Genomic DNA, 13,420 nt, shown 5'->3' on the forward strand with positions numbered 1-13,420 from the left:
TTTTCTTTTGGGCACGCTTCCTCGCAATTACGAGTAATTGATAGAGACGGGAAACGACGCAAATGGAGTCCCCTAATACATTACGACACCCGCAAGTCGATCGCAGAAGTAAACTACGAATATTGGGCACGATAAAGCAATTCCCTGCCTCCTGGGTTCCAAGAAAAAGGAGAGCGCTACCCACTCTTCCGAAGGTTTTATTGAAAGTGGAGAATACGCTGTCACGCATAGGCGTTTACAGGAGAATGGAAACACAAAACAAAAATGTAGTTCAGTGTTCCACTCATTGTGTACGTGAGCAGTAACTATCTGTTGTGAACTTATCGAACTCATACGCAAAAAAAAAAAAACGGGTTATTCGTTTCTTAGAGCGACTGTGTTTGTGCTATGACAATACCGTACCATTGATGGAACTGTAGCGGTGTTCAGAAATTTTTTAGGGCGCAGCCCTTTGGCGGCCGTCTCTGGGCTGAGCCGCGTCGCCACCGTAACCGAGTGAACGATGGCAAGACCGACGAGTGAAAGAAAAGAGAAAGCGAACGATGAAAGAAAGCAAAGGAGGAGAGTGTCCCGAAATTGGGAGAGGAGGCTGGTTAGTCGTAGCGGCGCCAGCCAGCAGTCTCCGAAAGTGTGCGGTGGGGGAGGGGAGGGGACAGAATGCTGTGCCCGCACGAGGCGCTCGACGCCGCGACGTTTGGCGAAAACGTGAGCGGGGCGGGCGCGTGACTATGATGTGCGTTCGCTTAAGACACAGTTCGCAGTGGCTTCCTCAGACGCACTTCGCACCGCCGACGTAGAGGCTCATCCTCGCTGCCGTGAGTGGGGCCTCAGCGCACTGCTGCTGCGACAAAATATCGCATTAGGGAACATAGTAAACGCCAGCCAATTTTAGTTTTTTTCAGTTAATATTTTTTTCTTCGAAATAGCGAAAAGATGCACGTCAGCTCTTCGTGTAGCATAATAAACACGTGGAGTATTAAAAGCTTGTTCGATATCAACGGTTCTTTGAGCGAAATTATGTTTTGAGATGGCACAAGTTCCACAACATGTGTATGTTTATTGATGAGTCGAGACATCAATTACCAAGTATTTGTCGTTACCTCCACTGAAACGTAAAAAACTTAAAAAGGCTAAAAAGGAGGGAGAACACAAATGTGGTGGGGTGGTACATAAAAAAAATTAGGATGTTTGTTGTTGTGCGTTTTTATTTGTTCTGAGCTAACTGTCAACTGCATCGGTGCATCAATACCTGGCAGGACAATGTACAGAGGATTGGTTTTAATGCGTAGCGTTCTTTTCCGAGTACCCCCCAGCCAGAACCGTGTAATGCCCTGCATTTCCACAAAAATGCAGATATCGCGGAAGTTCAAGCCGTAATCGTTAAACTAGCGTAAATGGAGATAACTGGTCGCACGACACTGTGAAAAACTAAAAAAAAGGCTAGAAAGATTGCAAAAAGAGGCGAAACGTGTAACGTCCGCCTTACCCACAATAATGGAGATTCCACAAAAGTTCCACCTCTAGTCGTGTTAATAGCGTAAATTTCAGTAATTGGTCGAACGAAATTCCGAAAAAACAAAAAAAATGTATATATAAATGGCGTAAAATCTCCAACCGTGTAACGCCCTGCATTTCCCCAGTACTGCAGATTTTGCGAAAGTTTCACCTGCAATGGTTATTAAATTACGTAAACGAGACAATTTATAGAAAGAAATTTCGAAACACTAAAAATTAGGAAAAATTTAAAAAATATGAAAATGGCGAACGGCGTAGCACCGCGAGCTTTCACAAAAATGATGATTTCGAGAAAGTTCAAATGCAATCGTTATATTACCGTAAATGGTGATAATTTGTCGAACAAAATTTCGAAACACTAAAAAATTGAGAAAAATATTAACAAATTTAAGAAAATGGTGAAGGGCGTAACGCCCTGCATGTACAAAGAATGCAGATTTCGCAAAAGTTCCAGCTGCAATTGTTATATATATGCCCAAATAGAGATAACTTGTCGAACAAAATTTTGAAAGACACACAAAAAAAATATTCAAAGAATACAGCAACTAGCAAACGGTATAACGCCCTGCATTTCCACAATAACGTAGATTTCGCTAAATTTCCACGTGTAATCGTTATATTAGCGTAACTGGAGATTAGCGCCAATGGTCGAGCGAAATTTTGAAAATAAAAAATACAAAAATATACAAAAATCAGCAAAAATGGCGAACCGTGTATTTCTACAAATGTTCGGATTTCGAGAAAGTTCCACATGTAATAGTTATAATAGCGTAATTAGTAATACTTCGCGGAACAAAATTTCTAAAAGTAAAAAATAGGAAAAATATAAAAACCGTACAACCTCAACTCATAACACGACCTTCGTTTCCACAATAATGCAGAGTTTGCGGAAGTTCCATCGGTAATCGTTATATTCGCGTAAATTGAAACAATTTTGAAACAATAAAAAAAATAATAGAATTTTTTTAAAAACACGCAAAAGTGGTGCACCGTGTGACGCCATGCTTTTCCACAATAATGCAGATTTTGCAAAAGTTCTGAATGTAATCGTTATATAGCGTAAATGGAGATGAGTGGTCGAAGAAAATTTGGAAAATTAGAAAATAAAAATACAAAAGCGCGTCTAATCCTGGACCGTACAACGCCCTGCATTTCCACAATAATACAAATTTTGCGGAAGTTCCACCTTTAATCGTTATATTGGCGTAAATGGAGGTAAGTCGCCCAACTAAAAGTTGAAATGGTAAAAAATAAGAAAAAAATATATTTAAAAATCTCGGTAAAGGGCGAACCAAACGCCCTGCATTTCTACAATAATGCAGGTTTTGCGATAGTTCCACTTGTAATCAGTATGTTAGCGTAAATGCAGGTAATTGGTCGGACAGGATTTAGAAAAAACAAGAAATTTGGCTATAAAAAGCTCACACTCAAGTCAAGCGGCATAAGAATGCCACGCATTATTAGAAAATTCTCTGAATTTCCGGAGACATTTTTTTTCATGGTAGTTTTTTTTTGGCACTGCTGCTAATAATAAATACAGTACTGAATTTATTATCTGGAAAAGTGGCGACCTGATTTTTTACGTAAGCCTCAGAGCGAAAGAATTACTTCAGCCTAAGGTAGGGTACCGGCTGTGCCTTGCTTGCCAACTACAGAAAGTTCAAAAATTATTTTTTTTCATAAAAATCAATTCTTGGATAGTAGGCCACATAAATTCTAGGTAATCAGCATTGCCGCGAACCCAGTGTTTCTAACACGCTACGATGAAAATCTCTGCAGCAGTTATTTAAAAATAAAGCAACAGTTGACTGATAACTTTCTTTGGTCGAACAAAAATCGGCTCTTAATTCAGGCGCTTTATGGCGTTCATTTTCAATTAATTAAAACGCACTGCGATCGGTTGTTTTTTTTTACACAATTAGGGAAACACAATGTCACAATGCACAACTAAACACGCCGAATAAAATGGAGATTACTCGTATTAGTATGATCAGTAGCGACAAAGAAAAGCGATCATCACTGACACACCTAGCTCCACAGGATAAATTCACGCTAGCCTCTCTGACGTCAAAAAAAGAAAAAAAAAGATATGCCATCTTACTTTCTGGAAGGCTTACTTCTTCCTAGAACGGGGCAAGTCTCCGATTCGCGTATCTTCCTCAGGATCCGCAGACTTCCAGTCACTCCCACTGAACACAAGCACAAGTGGCTTATCCTCCAATCACTGGCGCAAAACACGTATCCAAAGTTCTTGCCGGACACCACACTCCTGAAACTTCCTAATCGATATTCTCCGGGCGCATCAAGCCGTCAAAGTATAATCTTAAATTTTCGGACGTGTAAACTAAATGGTGGAGCCTTTTTGTCGCAAAGCAGGAGTCAGTATCGATGAAGAAGTAGAAACGAACGCGTCCACTGGAATGAGTCTCTCCGTCCTGCGCGGCAGCGCCAGCTTCCTTTCATAAGCGCGAGCGCTTCACGGCACCCACTGAGCGCTCGCGCCCAGACCGCACGGTGTTTGTGTCCTGTGCGCGAAAGAAGGGCGGAGGAGAGCGTGGAGCGGAGGGCTAAGCCGCCGACGCTAGCGCCCTCGGCGCTAGCATCGCCACTAGCGTCCCGCGCCGCGCAGTATAGCTTTGGGCGCACCTGTGAACGTGTGGCCGGCAGCGTTCAATAAAGCGTCTGGACGTGAGCGTCGTTCAGGGAAAGGTGTTTTCTCCTACTGCTTGTTGGCGAAGTGAGAACACCCGATAGAGGTTGTACGGTTGCCCCGTGGGACGGGTACACATAGACAAATGTCGCCTCTTCCCAGGCTACTTCTATGCATGAGTTTTCCAGAGGGAATCTGCGCGAAAATAAGAAACACAATGTCGTACCTCTAAGAAAGTTCTATTCCTATCCGGATCAATTTCGCTGCGCCAAGGAAGCGTGCCTTGAAAATACGTAGCCGAGAAGATGACAGTAATATGCCTTTGATGCATACCTCCACTGACGCCAGCAAATAGCTTGGAGAACAATACCCGCCGCCGTAAAAGCTATCCAAGAGTCTTTTAGGGAAGCCCGTGTGAACTTCTGTAATAAGTCAAGCGATTTTTAACAACGAAGGGTATCTCTGAAGCAATTCAGGTATTTGGAGCATCAGGCCTAAGACTGTGTCTTAGACCGGATTTCGAAGCTGTAATTCATGCCGTAAGCATACAGGGATATGTTGGTAACAACGGGCAGCCATGGACTACACAATAACCTTGATTTGGAAATTTTCGCACTGATTGAGCAAGCTGTTCGACCTTTAATAGACGAAGACATTTTTAAGATTACTGAGTTGCATTTGCGACTTTCTTTTCCTGACGGCAAGGTCTATTATGCGTTTTCACGAACACCTTGAGAAAGAATTCTCCGGTCCTATACAGTACTGTAGTGCGAGCAAGTATCGGTAAGATGGCTTCTATCTATTGTCTAATGCGTGGGAGCAACCCCGCATGGAGCGCAAAGTCCCGAAGGTGTTGCCCTCGTGCGCCGTACGAAGGGTGGGGAAGGCAGCATTACCTGATCAGCGTTGTTGTTCGCGACAGTCGCCGAAGAGCCACGTGTGTCATTAATGTGAGAGAGAAGACGGCAAGGTCAGGGCTGAGTCGATGCTAGATTAGCGGCACGTTTACTCTACACCTTCGGAAAAATACTTCCTGCAGCAGGTCAGTCCAGAGAAGAACAGCTTCAACGTGGCGAAACAAGCGTGCCTTTCACACCTGAGTTAAACCGTTATTTTAATCCCACAGGTGATATATAGGCTACGAAGGAATCAAAGTGGTGGACTGAGTGGTATATAAAGTGAAAGGACATTCCATTAACAATGTGTAAAAATGTATCCTATAGCGAATTTCAGTACGTGGGCATAACGTGGTCCTGAATCGATGAAACCGCGAATATATGACGAAAAGTTAACGCTACCTCTGACGAGGCGTAGATCGCATGTGATTGAGAAAAACTGAAATAAGAGTTGAAGTTTGGCTTAAAGAGTTCTCTAACAAAAAACTAAATAGGATGCTTAATAGGGGTATGTACATGCTACATCTGACGTCTTCAGCAAAATATGGAATATCATGAACACGAGCTCGGCTTCAACCCTACAGAGCGGCAGCTTGCTATAGCGCCCGGGGTAATCATCGAGGTTGGGCGCATGCGCTAAAGCTGCTGAGTGCAGAAAGTCAGTATAGGGAGCACCGATTATCAGCCGCCGACGACGCGCCGGTCGCTACCGTAACCTGCCGATGCGTGCATAGGCCTGCACCCGCTTCTTCGTACTTGTTAACACTTTTGACGACTGTACATGGCAAAGCAGGATAAAAGGGGTACACGTGCTTTGTATTGTCAGTTATGTATGAAAGTTGGTAAATAGAAAAGTTCGAGTAAAGTATGTTTGCTATGTAACGGCAGCTTCTTTCGTTCTCTCCCGTTTTGCGTGGCCGACGGGCTTAAGCCGGAGTTTGGCCTCGGTTGTCGTGGGGAGCGGACGTGTTTTTCGTTCGCTCCTGCGCGGCCGGGGCGGTATCGCGATTATGCCGGCCACGCGTCGCGAGCCATGGGTTGTTGTTTCGGGCGGCGCGCGCTCTGCTGCGTGGGGCCGTCGAGCGCTAGCTCCCGTTCGCCAGTAACCGCTCGTTTGCCTGGAATTTCACCCAGCAAGCTCCCCTCACTTCGGACCGCCGCGCACGACTCATCGCAGCACAGCCTCGCCTCTACGCTTCACCGCTCCCGTCGAGAACTTCTCCCGGACGCATCATGACGCCAGGACCTGTGTTTGTGGTGTGTACTGTGCTCGGTGGCCCCAGTGTCTGTGGCAACGCTTCTTTTCTTCGCGGCGCCTTAACTTTTTCTATTTTCTCTCTTTACCTATCTCCTTTTTCTCTACCCTATCCTATTCACCCCCTTCTATATTCCCTAACCCCCGGACTGGGTTGTATGCCGGTGAACCCCTAGATGGGGTCAAAATTATGCCCAGTCCATTTCTTTTTCTTTTTCCAACGAACCACCACCACCACCACCACGGGCTGAAGCCGTGCCACACTCGCTATGGCGGAACAAGGACGGCTGAGGCACGGGGTAACTACCTCAATCACCGTTCTGAGTGAAGTCTGTGTTTACGCGCTTGAAACTAACCTAGGAGACTGCAATTCCGGGCGCACGCCCCCTCCTACAGTTTAAGCCTCAAATCGGTCGTACAAGGCACTGGTCCCGCAACCATTGCTCTTACACTGTAGCGTACTGGAGTCGTGCATTATGACATACCACAAAGTGTGTCCGAATGAGTCATGAGCCCAACAATGAGGCCAGTTCCCGTTTACAACTTTACGCAAGCCGTAAATACCTTCATAACCAGCCGAACAAAAGCTTCCTAGAACTTTTCCCAAACAGCAATATTGGGTTAATGATGTGAAAGAATAACGAGTGTCTCACAAACTCTGCAGATACCGGCGGCAGCGAAAGCGGAAGATGGATGCAGTGGGCCATTCTCCGATCGGTTCTCGGCAGCCGAAAACCGGCATGCCGATTGCGCATCGCTGCATTGCGAGCAATCAACGTGGTGCTCCGTAAAGCCATTAACAGGACGGATGTTTTTGGGTGTTCTCAGAGATAGAACCAGCACACTGTTAAGATGAGGTACACATTGCTTTCACAGGTTACAGAGGCTATGAAGAAAAAAAAATGTGGTTGATCCCTCTTCTACAGGAACCGGTAAAACACGAAAGGGAAATGCGCCTTCACACGAGCAGTTGAATGCGTATTGTGCATCGATATGAACTTGCACGTCGCTTTTTATATTTCGCCGGTATGGCACCGTTATACGCATAAACGTAAGACACTAGGTTACAAGCACCGGAGCATTGCGTAAGTCCGACTGAAACCACAGGCGCTCGCAAACCGTCCATGCGAACGAACCCAAACGGGTTGTCAGCGAATCGTTTCGTGAACACACGGTCCGCCGCAGCGAAAGGAGCAGAGGTCCTCGCCACGAGCGAGATATTCGCAAGTCGGCGCCGATCTTACTTCGCGGTCGTCGCCTTACAGCCTTCACCGCAGGTTACGCTGTGCGTCCCCCGTACACGTACGCGCTGGTATCGAGGCGCCAACTGTCGGCGTTCATTAGCGTCATGAGGCACTACTTCGCTTCGCCTCTCCTAGACGGCAGCACCATCTGAAGGGAAGGATATAAGGTGCGTTTGTTGTCCTCTTTACGCGTCGGTTTATAGCGCAGTCGGGAGCGCGTTTCATACCTCCAGTTGCGGAGGCTGCCGGATTCAAACCCCGGCGCAGCCGCGTCAATCGAAGTTTTTCTGGCGATGTCATTTTCGTGACGGATATGACCCGTCAGATCTTGGTGGACCTCAGCATAAATCTCTTTCGTGTTAAAAAGGGTCATCCCGAAGCCCAGTCAGCCCGCCAAGGAATGTCATCACGTGGTATCGTCATAAGAAAAGCGAGTGCACCAGCTGCAACCGCTGGTCTATCACCATTTCATACCGTAACGGCGTCTAGTTCTTCATCACACCATTCCACCTGCTGTGCCGACGATCAACGTCTATCGCCGGTGGAAAACACCGGCACCCGTAATCTCTCTCCGCCGCAGGGGTTCACTGACGTAAACGCTGCCCCGCGGCATACGTAACAGTTGCCCGATAACTACCCGCACTCCTTGCAAGGCCTTCTTCTCGATCAATACCTTTTTCGGTATTTTAGGCTTTCGTGTACTCTTTCTTTACTATAGCCTTAAGCTTTTCATTGTTCCTCAATTACCATTTTTATACTGTGTGCCCCTGAATACCATTTTATCTTTCTTTTCCTGTCCAATATTCAACTTCAAGGCTTCGAAGTAACTGACGTTGCCCGCCATCGTTGCCCGCCGTCGCGACGTTGGCCGCAGTCATAAAAACACTTGAGCCCGTCAAATTTTCTTTAGCATGCTTACGAGAGAAGATTACACCGGCGCGTTTGGAAAGGCAAGTGAAGATTACCATGGATTTATAGAGGCCTATGGCTCAAAATATGGTTACAATTGTCAAATAATGAGGTGCACACGTGGGTCGAGAGCGAAAGGGGGTTGCCGCGTGCTGTTTGTGCACCTTAGAAGAGAACCCTCGAGCAGGAGAGCTCAAGGGGGAAAAAGATGACAGAAAGAAGCACCTCCGTGACTTTAAACTCCTCGCCGATCTCCTAAGCCTAAATATTTTTCCAGGCGTTTCGACGCAAACAGAAAAAAGGTACTCGAGAAGTTAATAGTTCAAAACGAACACACTATTCAATTCACAACGAACACTCGTGCGCTAACCGATGATAAAGACAAAGCGGCACAAGATGAGTCAAAGCAACTCGTAACGAAAAATCACTGAACTAATTCGAACTAGTCAATTATCTGCAAAGTACGACGTCTACATATTCTTAAATGCAGAGCATTTCAGTAACTCACGATGTCACCCGCGTTGACGTCCGTAGTCGTAGTCCGCACCCCTCCCCCTACACTATATAAAAAAATACTATCCGGCGCTTGGTTTCGATCCCTCGACCCTGCGGGCGGAACGCAATGTACATGGTGCTCTACCCACTGCGCCACAAAGTCGACACAGAATGGGAGGCTACCAACGCGCCTTTTATCCTTGACTCATTCAAACTACGTCAAGAAGCTGCTGATACAACGCATTCACTACCACCAACTCCCCAAACACTAAACGTTAACGCTAAACACAAAACACAAAACGTTAACACTAGACGTTAACCCCCTATGCGACGCATTTACTCGAGTCCCCCTCGCGGGGAGATGGTCCCAATTTTTAACGGTGGAACGGACCTACATAAATTACTGGGACTCACATCGCCAAGGCGTGGCTTGAATATGGTGCCGCAGATTTTGCGTAGCCCGGCGTAGCCGCGTCATTGAGTAAGTTTAGTAGGCGTGAAGATGGTATTTTACGCCAGGGATATCGACGGCGCGGTTACTTTAGGTGCAGTCGTGTGAGCGAGAAGCGCGTCGTAGTTGTAGGTTTCCAGTTCTGCCATTGACGCCGTTTAAACGCACGGGCTCAACGAGGCGGCTCAGCGGGGGCGCCTTATCATGGCTGTTGGACCGGCTAATTCGCGTGATGGAGGGCAGATGCGAAGGCTAAAAGTGACGCGATGCGGTACTCCTCTCCCCTGAACTCACTCTCACGGCCAAATCAATATCTTTCCCGTGGCTTTTTCCTTGAGGACCTGTCGAGCACAGTCCGCCTCCAGCAGCTTCCGCGACCTTTTCCTCAGAATGCTGGGCTTCTGATATAAGGCGTCTTTTTCCCTTCGCCCTATTCTTTAACAGCTCACTTTATTGCTTCGTATGTCCTGTTATGACCCGATTTTACACCACTTATTTTTCTTCCGTGATATTTTCGAGGGATGCGACACTATTGGTCAACTTCCTGGCGCCGCTCTTCTTTTCTGGTTTTTACCATCCTCAGAAAACCTTCTATTGACGGACACTATTTTTGCTAAGCGCTTCTGGCGACTTTCTTTTTTCTCCTTCTTAGGTACCTACCGCTAGGATTGCACCTTAACCTATGACAGACAGGTACTCCAAATAGAGCCGACATTTCGTAAGTGTTAGGTTCTAAAGCTGTTCTGGTATCATTCTTCAAACTGCCCACGCAAGCATGCGGGTCAGCCGCCGAGATGTCCTGACAATGGCAGAGCGCATTGTAGAAGTTTATTTGCCGGATGTGGTTGACGGCGTGAACAGTTTTGTCACGTTCGGCAGAAAATGATAATGAACTTCACCCACAGGCAAAGTTCGGGGCTGTTTACTAATAAGAAACCTGCCGCTGACTCTAAATCTGTTTCGTTCAATTTTGCCGAACTTTATCGTTGAGTTCGAATAAATAGAACAGATATTCTCCCGAACGCGTTGTATCCGCCAAGCAATATCCGGGTACCCTCGCGCTTACGGCGCTAGAGGCTATGAATAGACAGAGGCACCGTTAAAAAATTTTATACGGTTAGCATTGCGAGAAAGGAAGAGACAGGATGCTGTTTATTGGACAAAAGCAGATAATTTTGCCGGAGTTTACGCTAGCCTATACTATCTATGGTGAGGGCTAGGTAAGCAGGAATATTGTAATTATTTAATACTACCTTCATTGATTGATTGATTGATTGATTGATTAATTATTTGATTGATTGATTGATTGATTGATTGATTGATTGATTGATTGATTGATTGATTGATTGATTGATTGATTGATTTGGGGGTTTAATGCACCGAAGCCACACCTGGGCTGTGAGGCGCGCCGTAGTGGAGGGCTCCGGATTAATTTTCAATACCTGCAGGGGATCTTTAACATGACCCCAAATCTCGACACCCGGGCGTTTCCGCTTTTCGCCTCCCTCGTAAAGCAGCTACCGCGGTCGTGATCGAACGCGCGTCCTTTTTCCCAGAAGCGCAACGCCCTAGCCGGTAAGGCACAGCAGAGGGTAAGAATAATAGTGTTGGCGTGTCATATGGTCAGATTAGTCCAATGTCTACTGAATAAGAAAATTCCCACAAGATAACATGGCGCGGCTTGTATAAACATAGTTGTCCCAGGTCAGGCAGAAAGATTTACGCGCAAGGGAGCGGACGAAATCTGAGAACCTCGGTCAGATTATCTTCTTCACCTGCAATAAGACAAAAACTTTATGGGTGCTACGGGTGGGACCATGCCAAGCTCGACTTAAGTGTAGTTTCAGCAACGGCGGGATTTATATAGGTTTACTAGGCGTCTTCAGCCACCTGGGCTAGCAAGACCTGGGTCAAAGGCTCTGTGCTGAACAGCGTGGCCTACCCCTGCTCCTCATTCGTAATTTCCAATAAACTGGGATAAGGAGTTTGTAGGAAAGATTTTTTTTAACTTCGTAGGCCACGATAACGGGCTGCGATAAGAAAAGCCGCACTCAAGGAACCTACACCATTGCTCTGCTTGATTGTTTTCTTGTAAACTGCTCTACTACGCGACCGCAGCAGTGCACCCTAGTGCCGTAACAGGTGCAGGCGTGTCGTTGGAATTAATTGACTGCGATGCCGCGGGTGTCCGTTCAACGTGGTGGTGCCGGCCTACTCAAGTCCATAGATGGTTTGGCGGGTGTCAAGATGGTATCGCACGTCAGTGACACCGGCGAGGTGGTTACTCTAGAGGCAGTCGTGTTGGTTAAGGGTACCTTTTAAGTAAAAAACTTTCGCATCGAGGTCGGTGAAACAGACAGACATAACGAGGCGGGCGCAGCGAAGGCTCTAGACAGTGGCCGTTGGAGCCGTAAATTTTATAGGGGTGTACGCATAACCTAAACCACCCACTGTTTTCTTCCCCCCCCCCCTACCGCCCCTCCAATCAGCTTGGGAGAACCTCCCTCCAGGAACGTTACTTGTGTACGAAATTATGGGAATACGAAATTTTTACTTTTGCAGACACATCGACGGGAAAAAAATCCCGGGCCATCCCCACTAACGTGAAACCTGAAGAAAGCACGCAGTGTATAAGTGTATTCAACGACTATAAGTATCTTGCCACACGGCGGGCGCTGATTTGGCGCCGGAGAAGCTCCGGTGGGAGGAGCAGTGCGCAATTTCTGAGGCGGTGGTGCCCTGTCATGCGTTGAACCAGATATAGGCAATTGAAGGACCGACAGACTGGTCTTAATTTGTCGTGTCACACGCCGCCGCATGATAAGAAGTATGCTTTACAGGAGAAATCCTGGCGCGTGAAACCAATTTTTGGAACAGAATTCAACCAATATTTCTTATTACGCAATTAAATCCGGATTACTCCTGTATTCTAAATTAGTTTAAATAACTTTAGTTTATTCTGAATGCGTTTTATCTATTATAAACCTGTTTTTTGACTATCGTTTGACAACTTCGTTTATTGGGGCGACAGGAGACGCCGACAGCCCGAGCGCCTGAGGTGTTCCGACCTTGAAACACGGATATATGTCCGTAACACAGGATGATAAGATATGGTGTCACATTAAATGAATTTGACAACGGTGTTGTCCCTGTAAGACAACCACAAATGCCAAATCTTTCACCGTATTAAATGCGCAGTATACGAAAAATATGCGCAAAACATATGGCGCCTTATTTCACGCTTTGGTACGGCAGAAAAGCTGAAACTATGTCAAGCCTCTTCATTCTGAAAAACTCATTGATTTTTTTTACTTTTGAAAGATTATCGGCATTTGTTACGCTTGGAGCGTGTAATACCACGTATGAATTACGTTTTTCATCATTCCGATGTACGCAAAGTTATAACCAGCGACCACCGATATAACCTGCGACCATCTGGACGCCAGAGTCTCCTGGCATCCTTGGCACCGGTCGACCTGTCATAACTTGGATTCCCATCTTAGGGAACGACTCCTATTTCATAGTTCAATAAAAGGTTCCTACTGCGGCATCCAGTACTAATCGCCCAATCGCGTGCTGGGGTCTGGGGGAGGGGGTGGTAGTAGGGGATACCAGAAGACGATGCATTGGGGCTGCTTCCCCCCCTACACCCGACCCTCGCTGGCGTGGCCAAATCAGTGGCCTTCCTGCGTCACACGAGGCTCTCTCCTTATAGACCAACTGTTCACTGTCCGTCTCCTGCACCTTCCGCGTGCTGTCTGTTCGGAATTCTCGGCTCCTGGTACAAAACGTCTATTTTTCTACTTTGCGCCATGCTCCAATAGCTCGCTTTATTGCTTCGTCTGTAGTGCTAAGGCCCGCCGCTGCTTCTATTTCTCCCGTGCTGCGTTCCGGGTTTCTCCGCGATTGCTCCAATTCCTGGTGCCACTTTTCTTCTGTTTTCGTAACCCTTCTTGAGGCGCCCTTTCATTCGAGACAACTTTTTGCACTAGGCCCCCCTTAAGA

General features: G+C 46.6%; 1 protein-coding gene across 2 annotated transcripts in view; it reads right to left on the reverse strand.

The window, feature by feature from the left end:
* LOC144153658 (uncharacterized) overlaps positions 1–4,032 on the reverse strand; it is a 205,784-nt gene extending 201,752 nt beyond the window's left edge. For both annotated transcript variants that reach the window (XM_077685321.1, XM_077685320.1), the window contains exon 1: positions 3,617–4,032. The gene's annotated coding sequence lies outside the window, so the exon portion shown is untranslated. The remainder of the gene's footprint in view (positions 1–3,616) is intronic.
* Positions 4,033–13,420: the final 9,388 nt, after the last annotated feature.

Source organism: Haemaphysalis longicornis, unplaced genomic scaffold, assembly GCF_048455015.1.
Source record: "Haemaphysalis longicornis isolate Haplotype H1 unplaced genomic scaffold, Haemaphysalis longicornis Haplotype H1 scaffold_9, whole genome shotgun sequence".
Taxonomy (NCBI): domain Eukaryota; kingdom Metazoa; phylum Arthropoda; class Arachnida; order Ixodida; family Ixodidae; genus Haemaphysalis; species Haemaphysalis longicornis.